We start from the raw sequence: 17,560 nt of genomic DNA on the forward strand, positions 1-17,560 counted from the left end.
CGTGTTCAATGATGCGACGTGGTTCCTATTCAAGCAGGAATGCGACGGCATCGAACCAATTAAAGGAACAATCAAGCTATCCGTCTCCCGAGGCAGCTCGCCCATTGCGTGCTCGCGACGGCTGCCATTTCGCCATCCATCAAAACGAGCCAGCAACTTTTTTGTCCTCCACCTTGAACCAGCCTCTTTTGCTTTTGAACTAAAAAACAAACAAACAAAAACAACATTCTTTCATATACTTTCCTTTGAGGACACCTATGAAGTTGAACCTGCAAAGAATTTTAGGATTTAAAACAAGCGCCTGCGTGACCACACCTCCACACACACCGAGGAAAAATCGTTTCGGCTTTGGGCTATGACCAAAAAAAAAAAAAAACACATCAAGAAAATATTATAAAAAAAAAAAGTATTTCCTCCCAAACACATCTTGATGCATGACCCTGAACGGCGGAGCGTTGTATCAAAGTGCCACAGCAAAGTCATTTCAATTTGCTGCTTGACAATTTATCTCGGTGGATGAGAACGGGCTCATGAACAAAAGCAGTTTCCTAAGCGCCGGGGGACGTTTAAGAAGAGCACATAAGCCCCGCCGAAGCGCTCTGATAGATTGCGTTCCTGCGCAATGACACAACAAAATGCCTTTTCCACCACTCGCAGTGGCAAAAGAATTTGGACGGCTTTGTTTAAGCGGCGGGTCAACCGCTTTCGTGAGCGTTGCCCTGAGCGCTAACGACGCCAAAATGCAAATATGACTCGAGCTTCGTGATCATGAGAGCAGAAGAGGTTTGGGAATGAAATGTAAGGAAGCTATCTATCTATCTATCTATCTATCTATCTATCTATCTATCTATCTATCTATCTATCTATCTATCTATCTATCTATCTATCTATCTATCTATCTATCTATCTATCTATCTATCTATCTATAAGTCAATTAGATAGCGAGCTAGCTAGCTAATTGAAGAAACAGGGTTTGTTTATTTCTTGAGCATTTTTACTTTTGCCAAGTCAGAAAATGAGCCGGTGGCTACGAGTCATGAGCTACGCGGCGTAGCTCAAACTTTACGAGCGTGACAAGGTGGAAGTTGAGTGATTGCTTATTCATGACCTCTGCGCAGCCACCTGGACCCTCTCAAACTTTCAAAAGTGGTGGTTGTGGTGGGGCGTTTGCGTGTGACGGAGGTGACAACGTTGGGTGGGGGTGTGATAAAAGGAGCGGGGCTGGCCATCAAAGGCGAGAAAATGAAATGGTGTTTGACCTTGGCCCGCGAGGGAGGGCCTGCTGCACAAGTGCAAAGTACTTTTGGAACCTGCCAGATTTTCCCTGGCGATGGTGGTAGTTATCGGCGGGCTAGGGGTGGGCGCGATGAGAGGCGATGGAACCCAGCCAATCCCGGCAAATAATATCGCAGGAGTGCGTGCGGCATATGGTATCGCTTTCATTGCACGTGGAGTGATTGCTCCTGATGCGAGGTAATGGGCTCAGTAAATCGCCCAGGCCGGCCGAGCGGCCGTATGGCGCATTAAGATCCTCCGGAGTCGTCTGCCTCCCTCAAACTAGGCTACATATGCAAATGGGAAAATAAATAATTCAAGCACTTGCCGTTCCCTCACATTTGGCGCCAGCCTCGTTGGCGGGATGATGCGGGAAATTGGAGAAAATTGCAAAGACTCCATTTACCTGGGATGCTCCGTCAGATTTTTCAGCATGATGTTTGATTATTGTTGCATTCGTGGATGTATGTACATTTGGAGCCCTGTTTGGCATAAACGATTTGATATCCAAGAAAGTGCAGCGTCCGAAGAAAAACAACCAATAACTGAAAGGCGTGACTTATGCAGACACAAAATGATAAATCTTTAAACTTCTTGTTATGGTGAAAAAGGTGCTTCTCTGGGCTAACAAGCTAATGCTGTTGAAAATGTTGAATTGGTTAACACAATATGAATCATTTCCGTTATTTTCTATAGGACAAATAAGTAGTGGTAGGTCAGATAATATATTTTTCCTAATTTTGACAAGCTACTTTTGTTCTTTCTGCTTTGCCTGTCTTGAACCGTTTGTAATGCTTTTACGTGTTGCGCTTTTGTGAAGCTAACAATTTTGTGGGCTAGCAATAAAGCTGCCTTGGCTCGCCTAGCCAAAGTTGTCCAAACATGTGAAGGTGACTGACAAGCGAGCAGTCAGACTATAGCGCCAATTCGGGGCCAAAGTCACCCGGAAAATTGTCGTATCCGCTTCACCTAAGACCCTAATTAGGAGAACCGCTATAGAAAAAATGAACGGAAGGCTTTGGAATATGGTTGTAAATGCCACGCGAGTCTTGCTGCCGCACGACTCGCAGGACAAGACCACAAAGAACGACTTGAGAAAAAAAAAAAAAAAGGCATGTCCACCACTAGCGTGTCATCGGCCAGCCTGTCAGCACACGTGTTTCTTTTGCGGCCACCCGACGAGCAAAGACAAGGTGGCTCTCATGACCGTAGGATCCCCGGCCCGCTACCTTTATCGGACTCCAATGAGAGTTCTTTGGCGCTTCTGTGAAATCATTCCCAAGCCGAGAGGAGTCTTCTCCAACTTGCGTCGACGAGGGATTTGCAGCGTCTTTAAGCGCTCGCGGGGTGACCTTGTCAGCGATCCACTCGTGGCGTGTGAAATACCTTCGTCTTCTTTTGTCCAAACGCCAGATTGGGCTCCCTTTAGTCGTTTTCGGATTAGTCGGCCCGCTCTGATTCGAAGCTTCTCCTCTTCTATCTTTACGACCTGGACTACTGGGAGCCCGAGATAGCGAGCTAGCGAGCGAGCGGATGCAAGGACAGCTTAGACGAGTAATTTTGCCTTTAATTGCTTCCAGCTCCCGTGAGACCCTTTGCGTAAGTAATCGCGCTGAAAACTGTTGTTGTTTTCCTCCTCATAATCTTTGATTGTATGAAGGTCAGCGTTTATTTTTTATTTTGTATTTGAGAGCAGGTGGATATGAGAGAAGCATTGTGCGTTGCCCTTTTGAGACGTCCACGGCGGCTACTTTGCTGCGCATGCTAATTTATTGGCCTTCGAATGGTTTTCTTTTTTTTTTTTCTCAGTCCTCGTTTCCCCGACCTGTATCAATGGTGTCATTATGTTGGGTTTTATCTGACTAATTACGGCTTCATCTTTCGGGGCGATCTCTCCGAGGACATGGATTAAGTATCTCTATCTCGGCGGCGGGGACGCTTCGGCTCGGCTCGATCTTCCGCCTCGACTGCGGGGAGCGCAAAGAAGCAGCGGGAGTGCTAAATTTGAACGATTTTGAAAGATGGAAAACAAAAAAATAATCAAAGGAAGGCTTCTCACCTGATAAGCGAGATGATTATTGGTTTTATCAGGGGGCCAGGGGAAAGTGGGGCAGTGCCCCAGCTATAAGATCCCCGCTTTATCTTTGGCTCTTGCATGTAGTTTATTTTACAAATGGACCGATATGTTTTTTTTTTTTTTCCAGGGCTGATACGATACTGATTATCAAGGAGGCTGATATTTGGAGCCTATACTGATTTGCAGTAAAAGGAAAAATATTGGCAAACATGAGTGAATGAATAAATGGACGAACAAACGAGCGAAAGAAACAAAGAAACAAAGAAAGAATAGATAAATAGAGATGGCCAACTGGCAGCCATACTTTGAATAGCTCCTTAATTAAAAAATATATGTATTGGTGGAAAATAGAAACAAGATCTTCACAGTTTTTTTTTTGGTGTGTGTGTGTGTTCTGTTTTTACCAGCCCTGTTGTATTTTCTTCCTTTTCAGCGCCTTGATGCCAAGCAAGCAAGCAAACATCTCTGCATGCCATCCCGTCTGGTCGATAACTTGAAATCTGACCTCCCGTTTCCTCTTCCTGCAATTTCTCTCTCCTCAGCCCACAGTCTATTTTCTGTCTTTTTTTATTTATTTATTTATTTATTCTTTCCTTTGTCCACTAGCTACTCGCAGGGATGTTAGCTGCATATTTGAAGCTTTTTGGGCGCTAAATGCTCCCCGTTTAACCGAAAGCAAAGCCTCTGTTGTCTCGAATTGCATAATGAAGGGGAAAAAAACAACAACAACAGTGATCTTATGAAGGGAACACGTAATGGGCTCCAAGCACATTTGCTGCGGCGGGCATATAACGACTCCACCGCGTCATATTTTAGTTCCATGACAGGGTGGAAAGATTCAAAAGAGCTCCCAGTCTGCTGCGGCGCCCTTGTATAGCCAACAAACAAGCATCAAAACATGATTACCTCGCTGCGGTGTCAATCAAAAGCGGGCAGAAATCTCTTCTATTGTATTGAGCCACATTACAGTCCACAGACGCAGGCCTAATAGCTCGAATTCATCACGTGGGTCCTCCGTTATTATGAATTTGACTCAGTGTTGCGCAAAATGCGACGACTCACTCTTTGTGCGTTGTACACGCTTCGCTGGTTGTTTATCAGCGGGGTATGATTAGCGCTGCGCTGGCAAATGACAATATGCTTGTCACATCTGCTCCTCCACCGCAAACATCCCTTCCATCGTACCGAGCACATCGACGGCCACGAGTGATATTCCGGTAACGAGCGCTCGGGTTGCGAGCCGCGGTTCAGGGCTGCCACTCCAAATGAGCTCTCCACGCTCCGAGTGGGTTTGTAGAGCCTCCGTTGGGAAACGGAGCAGCCATTTTACACCCAGGCGGGACTCGAGAGGAGCTTCGTGTGGGTGGATGCTTGCGGGACACTTCATTAGGGACGGGTCATTCTTCGCAGAGGATAAAGAATGGACGCCTGACTGAGTGCTATTCGTTAGCCCGTCTATGGCAGTTTCCATTCTTTGCTTTGGCTAACTATGTCTGATATCACATCACACACTCACACAGGCACAACCACCGTTACTTGAAAGCATTGTCAGTGTTGAAATCTGCCCGGTAACAGTCATCGTTCTCCATACAAATGCCCCCTTCGGGCGCTTGATGAAGACACCTACTGTTAAAAAAAAAGAAAAACTCTCCAACCCTTGACCTTGGCACCCTTTGCACAATCACTGGCTGGTTTTTATTTTAATGAGGGGGAGCCCAACTGATTTATGGTGGTGTTTGTACGAAGCCCCGATGAATCACGGCACAGCGGAGGACACCGCGTTCAAATGGAACATTTGACGGAGAAGAAAATCCAAACCGAGCAAGATTGATGCCAATTACGACCTTTAGCGAACCTCAGCCGTGTCTCCAACAAGGCTAAAAACAAGCAGACAATGATTATTATTGTGCTGGTGTTTGCCCTCCTCTCAGCTACTTTGAGTGAAAGCGGGTCACGGTGGGATGCGGTCATTTATAATCTCCATCAAGGATTGGCGCGTGATTGCTTCGGTCCGCCTGTTACTTTATGGAGCAACAATAAACTGGGCGCATTTCAAAACTAAATGTCCTTAAGGAACAAGGACAATCAAATCAAACATTATATACAACTTGGAATCGAATTACACGAAGACGGCACATATATATCGACGGGAAAAGTCCAAATATGGTCCAAATCATTTTTCTTCCCACAAATCGATAATAAAGGTCCGTCTCCACCTTGTAGCCAATTGAAAGCTTGACAAAAATAAATATGAATAAATAATTGAATGATTTAAATGAACAAATAATTAAAAATAATAAACAGACAGCGATAGATATAGAGATAAATAAATTTGAAAAACACTGCTGCTCCCGAACGCAACTTATGTTCAGTTTCCTCGTTTTTTTTTAAGCTTAAAGCTGATGAGCTCGTGGGAGAGCACGCTGAATGTGAATAAATGAATCTCGATAGTTTTTTACGAGCCGCTTCAATCAATATGAACCCTTGAACTTGCAGCAAAACACAAACGCTTCAGTAGCAAAACAAAGACAAAGAGAATATCTGGAAAAAAAAATAAAAACAATGTCCCCGCCACATGAACCTGCAATATAAATTAATAATTCAAAATGTCAGCTTTGGATTAGCGTATACAATAATTATGTTAATGCCTGCGACACGACGGGATTTGAGAGGGAAATGCTTGCTTCCGCTTTCGGCGCTGACGGAGGTGAAGTCGGGAGCAAAAGTGCGATTGCACGCCAGGTTGAAGGCGGCGCTCAATATTGCCGTGGACTCGCCGGCTATTTACCAGCTCAGGCGACGAGCGTCAACTTCTTGATAGGTCACTGCAAGCGATAAAGCGCAAAGCTGTGACGCTGCCAGGGGACTTGACGCTAGAAAGAGAAGACACCTTTGTTTCTCGTAAGAAGACGCGAGAAGAGAATACTAGCCAAACATTAAGAACGGCTTGTCCGTGCCGAAACAACGAGGCACTCTAAATCAGCTGCAACCACCCAAAGCCCCAGTCCGCAACAAGAGATGACTTTAAGAGCTCATTGAGACTTTTTCCAAAGGTTTTCATGACAATAACCAAAATCACTGCAGATTCTTATGTCAAGAGCTCGGGTATTGTAGTCCCCAAAGTGGTGCTTTAAGTCTTTTAGCCCATGATTTCTTTCGAGTCATTGAATCACTTGATACACACTTAGTGGCACCAGAAATTAACTCATTCACTGCCAGCACAGTTCAAATATATGTGTGACGTCTATAGCCGTCAATGGTAGTGAAGGAGTTAAAATGAAGAAAATATGCCGCTCACAACCTTTTTTTTTTTTTATCTGTACAGTACTATGCAGCCACAGCTAAAAGACAGCAAGTAGATGATTCGGTCATCGCCGCAGCTTCATGCATCCAGCTGTCATCATCTCAACGCCAGCCAGTTGTATCAGAACAATAAACAAGACAATTGCCACGCCGACGTCAACTGGGAGCTAATCAACACCTCGTCGATATAAGCAGGTGTCAGGTTTACACCCGCCATGACGCCCGCATCTCCAGGAGTGGTGCAGGCCCGCTAATACCGCTTGCCACTTGACTGTGTCACTGCGGGGCAAGCCCGAGATCTGTCACCTCGCACTAACGTCAAAAGCCGTGCGGGTCAGTTAGGCGAGAGGAAGCCATGGCACCTCCGTATCGGAAGCGCCGATCAGCAGGTGGCGACTCGATAAGAGGATGGCGTCGACGACACGTGAGGGGCCGAAGGATGAGGATTGTTTGATTCCTCCTTCTTCCTGCAGGATCAGTGAGGTCAAACTTATTGATGAACGGCTGCCAAGGTCACCATCCGCGCATTTGTGCCATGTGTGCCGAGGGCGTGCGGACTACAAAGCCGATCAGGCTTCTAAAAGCAGCCGAGGCATTGATCCGCAACTTTTAAGCCGACCGCGGCCAAAGCCACTTCTCGAGGGTCGTCTAGCCAGAGGTAGGCGACGAAATAAGAAGATCTCTTCAATATAATATGACTCCATTAAAAACTAAAAATAGACATCCAAAATTCCCAATGGTCACCATGCCCCTGGGCCCAAAAATATCGGTCACCAAAAGCCACAAGCCGCTAACCTTAGCATCAACCGCTAATTTGTAAACCTTAATAGCTTCTTGTCAACTGAGTGAAAGATTAAATAAATAAATACATGTTACAAAGATACTTGTGACACGCCTGTCTGGCTTTCGTCAGATTTCCCGCCACAAATCTAAGTCCACGCACGGTTCTGAGGAGGGGTTGGTGTCTTTATTAGCATTGTCTTTAGCATTAGCATTCTTAGCCAGCGGGAATGCCTTTTTTGTTGTCTTGTCTTACAATAGGAAAAAATATTGAAAATGGAAAACAATGGTTTAATGCTTTTCGTCATATGTTTAGCTTGTAGTCTGAAATCGCCTCTGACGATTTAAAAAAAAAAAAAAAAAAAAAAAGTTCCCTTCCGACTTTGTTTTTACACTCCTGGAAGCCTTTTGGCACTGAAGCTGGTGCTGACGTTTTTAAAAAAAATGTTTCACATCAAAGAAAGCATCTCACATTTTGCGTCAATGCAAATGATGCCACACCCTTTCTTGCCTGATGCCTCCTCAAACGGCGACATTTTGGGCACATTTATTTATTTATTTTAGTTGGTGGGGGGCATATTGGACATCACACCTCTTTGTGTGCTGCCTGTCATGGCTTCGCCCTCCTTTCCCTCCCTGAGGCTATTTATAACCGAACAGCACTTTATGAATGTCCGCAGGAGCAGCATTACACAGCCTTGTGATACTCGGGCTGTTGTTCTCAAAGACGGGCAGCATCGCAAAGACACACGCAAGGGCTGGGCGAGGTGGGATGCTGATGGCGGGTCGGGTGGGGGTTAACTTGTCATGCAGCCAAGAGACCAAGTTTCACCATCTTGTAGCTGACAATGTGATATCCCAATTGTTAGGCAGGAGGGGGGCGGTGTGTGTGTGTTGGGGGGGTTGGCAGGGGTTCATCAAATGCAGGCTGCAGCCCATTGAACAGATAAGCCATCTTTGCAGATGAGGCTGCCAATGTTATCGCAGCGGCGAAGATTAATATGGAGCCTCCATAAAGGTGCTGCAATCACATTCACGGGACAATTACAATGTGATTAATGGCTAAATCCCTTCTGCACACACACACGTGCTCGCACACACTGGACACACACTTACATGATTGCTGATGATCATCTGATCAGATTCTGTTACCTGCAAAGGACGCGCCTTCAACCAAGATTGACTCGAGTCTTTTTGATTACTCTATTTTTGTCTAAGATGAAAGTCGCCGAAGCCTGATCTGTCATTCAAGGGCGCGCGTGGAAGAACTCACCTGCTGTGGTCCTCAGCGCCGCTGCTGTCGAGCATCCTTTCGCATTTCCATTCGCGCCACAGCAAGTCCGAGCGAGCCCCACGGAGGAACGCACGCGCACGCCACCACTACCTCAAGTGCAACACCTTCATGCGTGGGAGGAAGGAGGGAGGGGGGCAAGGGCAACGTTCTCTCCCGTAGCGATAAAAAAAAAAAAAAAGAGACTAAACCAAGGAGGGGACAGTGAACATCCGTTTTGCACGACTCCCAGACTGTGCGTGCGCGCGCCAAACGCTCCGTCCCGCAATGAGGAGAAATGCAAATGCGAGGTGGGATGGATGGAAGGACGGGAGGGAGGGAGGAGGGAGAGGAAGGAAGGGAGGGAGGATCCACTCCCACGCGTGGCACATACACACAGTTGTACAAAAAGCCTCACAGTTTTTTTGGTTTTCATTCCACATTTTTTTTGAACGAATGAACCTTTTTTTCCGTACTAAACTCAACCCACACCATTCAAATCACGCACACGCGTGTCCCTCACTGTCACCCCGATGAGCAAATAAAGCAATGGAATCAGATTAAAGTACGAGGCAAAGATGAGGGTGTAGTTCCATTAGCGACAGCCTGGTGGTACTGTGGGCTTCCTTTCGTGCCCGTCTGATGCTTCCAGCGCGCGCTCAGTTTGACACACGTATGTCACTGAAGGAAAGTTTAAACGGCAAAAGGAAATAAATAAATAAATAAATAATATAATATTTTTCAAATTGCTTCGTGCGCTGTTCTGTCTGGTTAAGTTTGTACATCCACAATTATAAGAGGTCGTGTGCAACCTCATTATTTCCTTTCTTTATTTGAATGTTAATTAACATGAATGATGGGAAACGTTTTTTCAATGATTTATCTTTGGCATTTGAATGGGGGTGTGTAGACTTTTTCTATCTACTCTCCCTACCCTGGCTAGCACATTCCTTCCTTTGTACCTTGCCGTCTACCGTTTCCCGTCCGGGAGCTCTTTCCGACTCGTTTCCGACGCACCTCGCTGGAGTGTCGGATCAATCGCTTCCACTTTGCTACCTCGGAGTCGATGCTTTCTGACGGGTTTGTAATCACGCTGCGGCGGGATTAGCAGAGGTTGGTGGGAGGACAGCAAATTGGAGCCATTCCTCGGCTCTTCGTTAACACTGGCAAAGCCTCCGCGCGGGCTTCCGCGGGCCCATTTTGGAATGATTAGTCGGAAGAGGATCCAGCCAGGGTTTGAACCGGTCGGTGCGAGTTCAATAGGAAACGTGAGAAATTCAGTCCTCATTACGGGCGGAAAGTGTGTTACAAGTCAAAGGCGTTTTTCCCTTTGAGAGTAACAAGAATAGTCAGTTAGATATTTGGAGACGAGATGAAAGCGTTCGCTAATTATAACGTGTCACAGTCTCCAGTTGGACTTTGTTGGAGGAGTGCTAAGGAGTCATGATCAAAAATAACTTTCTTAGACTAATAAAGTAGATTGGGTAAACAGATTGGGTAAACAATTGGGTAAGCAGATTGGGTAAACAGATTGGGCAAACAGATTGGGCCTCGTCATTTCAACTAAGCCACTGATCAGTAATAAAATGAATTCACTTTAGTACCGATTTTGAATACTTTTGCCACATTTTATTATTCTCGAATGATTATTTTGGCTTAGGTTTCCATGATCGACAAATTAGCTTTTGGCCAAATATGGTCAAGACATCCAGCAAAAACCAGTTGTGGCAATATCTCCAATCATTTCTTTTCCTACCCATCTATCGCTTAGCCATCGGGCTTTTATCAGCGTTAGATGACAACTTGATGACATTTGTAAAACAGCTTTGAAAGGTTTCCAACAACTTCACATTTTACCAAGAGTCATCTTCACGCCTTGGGGCTGGGCGGATGACAACAACAACAGACTGGTCCATATGTCATCCGGTCTCTCCCTCACACGGCACAATCGTACCACTAAAGTGTTTGTCTTGCAGTGTTAAACTGCAACGTCTCCGCAAGCGTTTTCCGCCCGCCCGTTTCGCCGCGGACCCTCGGAGCGACCGAAGTCATTCAGGCGACATAGCTACATGTAAATGTCATCAGCATCAGTTCACGCATGGCCAAGAGACTCTTGCCGGAGTTCACTGCGTGTTCCCTTTCACTTTAGGACTCTTTCCGTCCTCTTCTGGTGTGTGTGAAACAATTCCTCTAGGGAGGATGAGCTTCTTTCCAGATCACTAGGCAGACCTCAGCTGAGCAGATGTTGATGCTCAAAGGTAAGTTTGCAGTTATACTTGACTAAAAAGCCGATGGAGGATCCAGCCAGGAAATAGTTGCACGAGAATAAAGTCAACTTTTTTAAAAAAGAAGGAAAAAGTCGGACTATTGACGGGAGAGCATTCTTATATGCGAATAGTATATATAGAAATAGAGAAAAAATAAAATAGAAACGCTAGTTCCGCTAGGTTGTCAACTTTTTTTTAAAAAGAAGTGTTAAGCACGAGGAAAAAGTCAGACTATTGCCAGGAAATAGTGTATAAAGAAATAGAAAAAAAAATTGAAAAGAATTTGAGAAAAAAAAAAAAAAAACTCTAGTTCCGCTAGCTTGAAATAAGACTGGTATCGGCACTTGGTATCGGTTCTCACTGATCTAAAAAAAAAAACAACAACCTCAGTTTAACAAAAAAATTATAATTAAAAAATAATAATAATCATAATAATGACAGCCCCTCTACACAAATAGATCAAGGTACTACTGTAATTATTAAAAAATATTAAAAAAAAAAAACAGGTGTGATCCAAGAAATCCAACTTGCTTTTTATTTTCTGCTGTGGGCTATTGCAGTCCTTCCTTCTTCTGTGTTTGCCGAACATAAAGAAGAGAACCAAAAGGGTGACAATCATCTCCGTGAGGATGCATTTGATGAGCGGGCCGAGCTCTGGCGCGGCGAAGAAAGGGAGGTAACAAAGGAGAGTGCCTCCACGGCTTTTCAAAGCATCAATAATTCATTTGCTCGGCTCAGCTGTGTTCCTCGGCGCTGGCACGCACCTTCATCCGCCTGCGTCCGCAGCCTGAAGGCTGTCACTCACTTACAAACACACACACAGGTGATAAAGTGGCCATTGTTATCAGAGAACGGCCGTCCCGCCATCTTGAGTCATTTGCAAATCGAGGCACTAGCCAGACGTTCTTACGCTGGCGCTGGCCGATCAAACGCTAACAAGCGTCACTCGCTTGAATCCTGTCGACAGGTGACGAGTCATGCTACGTCAGCTTAAAACATTTGGCTCTTAGAGTTGATGGCCACCATACAGCCTTCGTGTCTCAAATTTGAGCTCGTAAAACAAAAAAAGGCAAATGCTAGACGGAAGAATCTCTGAGAAATATTTGTCCGCTCGAGTGATGAAGAGCATGTTTACAAAGTGCTAAGGTAAGATCTCACACCTCAAGACCAGAAGCAGCCCGTTTGTCGCCATAGCAACCGGCAGTCAGTCAATCTTCGGGGACCGGGCGAGAGTCAGAGTCAGAGCCAGAGCGAGAGTCAGAGTGAGAGTCAGAGTGAGAATCCGAGTCAAAGGTTTTTTTTGTTTTTCTTTCAACCGACAGTCAGTCAATCTTTGGGGACCGGGCGAGAGTCAGAGTCAGAGTCAGAGTCAGAGCCAGAGTCAGAGTCAGAGTCAGAGCCAAAGCTTTTTTTTTCCCAATCGACAGTCAGTCAATCTTCACATCAACTATCATTCTCGCCTTTTATCTTACGACTTCTCGGCAAAGTCCAACCCTCAAACCAACGACGCAAATCTTACTTGCTAGCCGTTTGGGTCATCAATAAATTGTTGTTGTGAATATATTGCCGGAAAGCTCATTACGGACGGTTGAATTATACATACGAGCTAAGAGAGGCTTTTAATAGACGCGCTATCAATCTCTTGATGGGATTACTCATGCCAAATTTACAACCTCAAAGATCCTTCCAACAGTGAAGTTGAAGCCATGGTGACCAGACAAAGCACTGATGAGAAAAGCTCTGCTCTCATAACCCTTCTTGGAAACAAGCCTGGCTATTATTTTTATTTTTTTATTTGTGGGGTTCATCCATCGTCGCGCCTCCTCGCCTGTCATCTTCCGGCACAGACAATGGCTTGCTGACACCAGAGCCTCTTGTAAAAAATGTCGCCACTTCTCCACACGCATTTAATCGGGCGCCGCATCGAATCCCGTCCCGGTTTTCCAACGAGGAGGCGCCGTCGCCCGGCGCTGTTCACAAGTTGTCGTTATTCCGAGTGCTCCCGAGGTCACAAAGCATTCCGCACCGAAAAATTCCAAACGGACAAATACATTCCATCACTTGAGGTTGGAGGGAACGACGGGAAAATCAAATCGGTGCTGAACGATAGAGCGATTGCACGCCGGGGAAGATTTGATCTCGTTTTCTCTTCGGCTTAAGTGAAAAGTGAGCAATCGCGACTGTGCTAAGCTGCGGCTTACGAGAACAGGCCATCGGACGCCGGGCCGTGGGCCGCTTTATTAGGTACACTTCCACAAATGAGCTTTGAAACAATAAGGCTCGATTTATTGATATTGCGTCGAATCTTTGTTTATAATTTTCTTGTCATAAAACGAAATGATTCAACTAAATATATATAAAATACGAGAGGTATCGGGACTGAAAGAGTGAATTCTTGCGCTGGTATCAGCTTGAAAAAGTGCAGTGGAATATGATTATAAATCATAAAAGATTCACAAAATCTCAATGGTGAGAGTTCATGCAATTTTGTTGATGTCACACATTTTCAAAAAAAGCATAAGTATGCGAGGCTCCCCTCGTCCCCTGATGCCTCGGGCTTTATTTGCCTGGCGTGCGGGACTAATGCAGGTCATGCATTTAATACTGTCACAGAAAGCCTTGAGTCATGAAAAGCCACGGTGCCAATCTGCAAGAGCAGCATCCTTAAAAATAAAAATAATTTAAAAAAAACGGTCCCTCCGACCATTTGACTCACACTGCGGTATTTTAAAAAATAAAATAAAAAAATAAATAAATGAATGAATGAATGAATGAGGCCAGGAGTGTGCCAAATTGGCCCGCCATCTTCCCGACCTGAAAAAACTGTCATCAATGGTGCAAAAATGTCTGTCATTCTTTGCACGCCGGCGGGGCATCAAAAATCAATTTTTGGTGAAACGTCACCTCGTTTTCTCAGCGAGTGAGTGACGAGCCGGGCAGCTGTTTAACCCTCGCACACATCCCGCTCGCGCTTAATAGCACGCGTGTGACGCCTCATCTGAACAATGCGGCCACGCGCGCCGGGGAATATTTCATCAATGTCATTTTGTTTCCATCATTCACTACCCCCCTCCCCTCCCCTCGTTCGCTCGACTCGATCCTGTATCTATCGAGAGCGTGTCCTCCAGAGGCAAATGAAATGGGCGCTTTCGGCAGGTGCCCTAAAGCTGCAGATCAGCCGTTAAGGAACTGAGGAAAAGAGTTGCACAATTTGCAGACTATTTTACCCAAAACGTCCATAACACGGCTACACTAGCAGCATTAGCATAGGCGGCTAACAGTACGAAGCTAGAGCCAGTTCCAAAATCACTTTGTTGATGTAACGTCACCACAAGTGACATTTAAACAGATCAGACCTTTGGTTTTGCTTTTTTGTGAAGATCATGTCCTTGGAAAATGAACTCTCCGTAAGCCGCCGACCACATAGTTTGTAAACAACCAACCATTTTGCAGCAGGGATCAATACCAATATCAACTACAATCAAGATTCACAGTCTCGTACAATTTAGAGTTTCCACAAAACCTAAATTTGTTTGAGCTTGGATTCGAAAAAAAAACCTAAGAACCGAGCCAGCTGTACTTCCACTCGCCTGTCGTTCTATCTGATGACATTATCCAGTGTCAGGGTTTATCAATCAGCCAATCAAAATCAGACAAAAGCCACAGCAGTCTCATCTCCCCTCGCTTGATTTCCGGGGCATTTATGTTATATTGGAAGCAATGTCAGTCAAGCGGCGCCACGTCGCGTCGGCACAACACAAAACAGCAGACGCCGACCCAAGTTTGGAGGTCACCGGCGGGGGAACACTTGAAAACTAGCATTTCTTTTTCTTGTTTTTCCCTTCTAGGTCGGCGAGGATAGATGCATCCCGGATGCAAGAACAATTTCACAGCAGCGTGGAGATTCTCAGCAGAGCAAATAAACCCATTTAACCTCTTCAACCTTTTCTACCCTGCGGAGGCAAAACGACAAACACATAAACGCTTGGACGTCGGAACGCAGTCCCAGCACACACACACACACACACGAATTCTGGAAGCCATGGCTACAACAAATATTGGACACTTCAATGTAGCTTTTTGTTGTCCCGCGTCTCTAAACAAGTGTCGATGCACTATACGGCAAATTGAAAAAACAAAAATAAATAAATAAATACACCAAACAAAAAAAAAAAAAAAAACACAGGCGAGCTTAATGCTTTGAAACTTGTACGTTCCGCCATCTCATCAACTTTGCTGTTGTGTGATTTTCAATTGTCATTGTGCAAAAACTATCCAAGCTCAGGGACGTGTAATTACGCGGCGGCGCTCGCATTCCTCCGACACCAACACTCGACTTTGTCGCCCATTCAAGATGAGATTGCCTCGTTTTGCGCGGACTGAATTCGCCCCATTGTAGCGATTCGTCGCTTCGCTGCTGCTGAATGAGACGAGATGCTAGTGATTTGATTTGCCTTCTCGCGGCTTAAGAGGAAGGAAGGAAGGAAGGTGGGCGTCGCTGCATTGAATTCAAATCAGCACGGCCAGGGAGGATTTGTAAATACTTAACTCCACTTTATTCATTGAGCACATTTAAAAAAACAACTGCAGCAGAGACCGAGTGCTCTATATAATTATATTAAAAAAATAAAAGCATCATATTTTAGCTACGGTATTTATTTTCGATTGTCAACGCGCATGCTTGTTACTCGGCAACGGACAAACTACGTAATGTCTGTTTTTTTGCTGGTTTGTTATTTAATTTTGTGATATCTATTATGTTGGATTTTATATACGGCACTTTTGTCACAGCTGTGCACATGCTCTATAAATAAAGTTGACTTGATTATTAAAGTAAGGCAAGCATGCTAGAGAGTTTTTTTTGAGACTGTGAATTATGTATAGTTGTTCGGTTTATTTATGTTGCGCAATGTCTCGGACATTCTAATTTGCGAGGCGCGATTGATTATGTGACACGCCAGTCCTGCCCACCTCTTCCAGAGTGTGCCAAATGGAAATTAGCAGAGCGTTCTCGCGAGCTGGACGAGCGAGCCACTGTGTGCCAAGTGGGCGCAATGATTGTGAGGAACTTCCATAAAGCTGCCGAAAAGAAAGAAGCTAATGATTAAAACTCGTAATGACCCTGAACGCACCACCTGCCGCGCTGTCCATTGATGCGTCTATTTTGCCAATGATTGATGATGCTTGCCGCTTTTCAATGATCTCCCGTCTCCAGATCATTAAGGCACCCTTTGGCTCCGGCGTTGCCGCTGTGACGCACGTCAGCGCACGTATCGGGAAAGCATCCTTCACGTAGCGCAGAAACAACCGCAAACAAATCGCCCCTCAATAGGCGGTAAATGTCTTCTTGGCAATCGATTGTATTTTTTGTGAAATGCAAAACGTTTATGTGTGTCTTCGCTAATAAGACGTTTCCTTCCTTGGAAATGGAAAAAAGCCAGTGAACGCTTAAAAGGGAGATTAAAAAAAAAGCAGGCATAATGGAAGTCGACCATTACATGTGCAATTAAGCAGCCTTGAAAAACTCAAATGCAATGTATTAATCTTTTTTTTTTTGCAAGTAGCTTTCCTGGCGTCAACTTGCTGGAAGGGCATAGCAGTAGCGACGACTCCTGCTTTGCAACTTATTGGCTGTATCTAATGGCCTCTTTTTTTATTTATTTATATTTGTGGCTTGTATCGTTGCAGCCAAACGTGTCCAACGAGCCAGCACGGGGACACCTCATTTCGCAGATGTGCAGCTGATTGCGACTTGCCAACACTGAAATTCATTGACAGAATTAAAGCAAGCTTACGCTCGAAGTTTCTTGTTGACACACGTCTACTGGGTCAACAGGAACAAAAAACCATACAAATGGAATGTTGTTGGTTCCCTTGAGAACTGAATAAATAAAATAAGATATAAAATTAAATATAAAATTAAATATAAAATAAGTAAATAAATAGCAAGATAATAAATAAATAAATAAATAAGTGAGTGAATGGATGAATAAATATATAAATAAAGCTTTGCGATTATGATCCCATTCAGCCCTAACTTTACAATAACCTGAAGAAAATAGGGGCGGAAAATCTGGCTGCAAATTCCGCTATTTGAGACCATTAGAACTAAAACTACTGAGTTACTGGCTGTAAAAAAGTACACAATTACAGCAATTAACAGGCAACTGGCTCATTTTGCAGGCTGCTGTAAGACAGAGGCTTACAAGTGGCCCGTCAGGGTCCGGTCGCACAAACAAAAACCTTTTTAATTAAAAAGCTGGGATTGTTTTCCTCATTTGTTTTCAACTAGCCAATTAGAGCTGCCGATGGAAGCTTCATTTGAGCCGGTCTGGCGATTCATACCCTTGAGCAGCTGTCGCCATTTTATTGTGAATGTAACTCATCCGGCGAAATGTCTTACATTTCCCTTCGCCATTAATCACCTATTAAACTTTGTTTTTTATTCCTACTTGAATCCCCGCGCTCACCATCAGGTGTAGCGACTTGTTTGGACTATAATTTAAATTATCGGTGCTCTGTGAGCAGCGGTTCATTTGGGGAACTGAAATTATGCAACAATAATCATGGGATTTGGGAGCTGCTGAA

General features: G+C 44.8%; 1 protein-coding gene across 8 annotated transcripts in view; it reads right to left on the minus strand.

Moving 5' to 3' along the window:
• Nucleotides 1-17,560, minus strand: part of lingo1a (leucine rich repeat and Ig domain containing 1a) — a 165,345-nt gene that overhangs the window by 7,182 nt on the left and 140,603 nt on the right. Inside the window, exon 1 of one of the 8 annotated variants that reach the window (XM_037254906.1) lies at nucleotides 8,709-9,008. The exons of the other annotated variants lie outside the window; for them this stretch is intronic. The gene's annotated coding sequence lies outside the window, so the exon portion shown is untranslated. Of the gene's footprint in view, nucleotides 1-8,708; nucleotides 9,009-17,560 lie in introns of those variants that run through there. 8 annotated transcript variants of the gene reach the window in all.

The sequence above is a fragment of the Syngnathus acus genome, chromosome 6 (assembly GCF_901709675.1).
Source record: "Syngnathus acus chromosome 6, fSynAcu1.2, whole genome shotgun sequence".
NCBI lineage: Eukaryota > Metazoa > Chordata > Actinopteri > Syngnathiformes > Syngnathidae > Syngnathus > Syngnathus acus.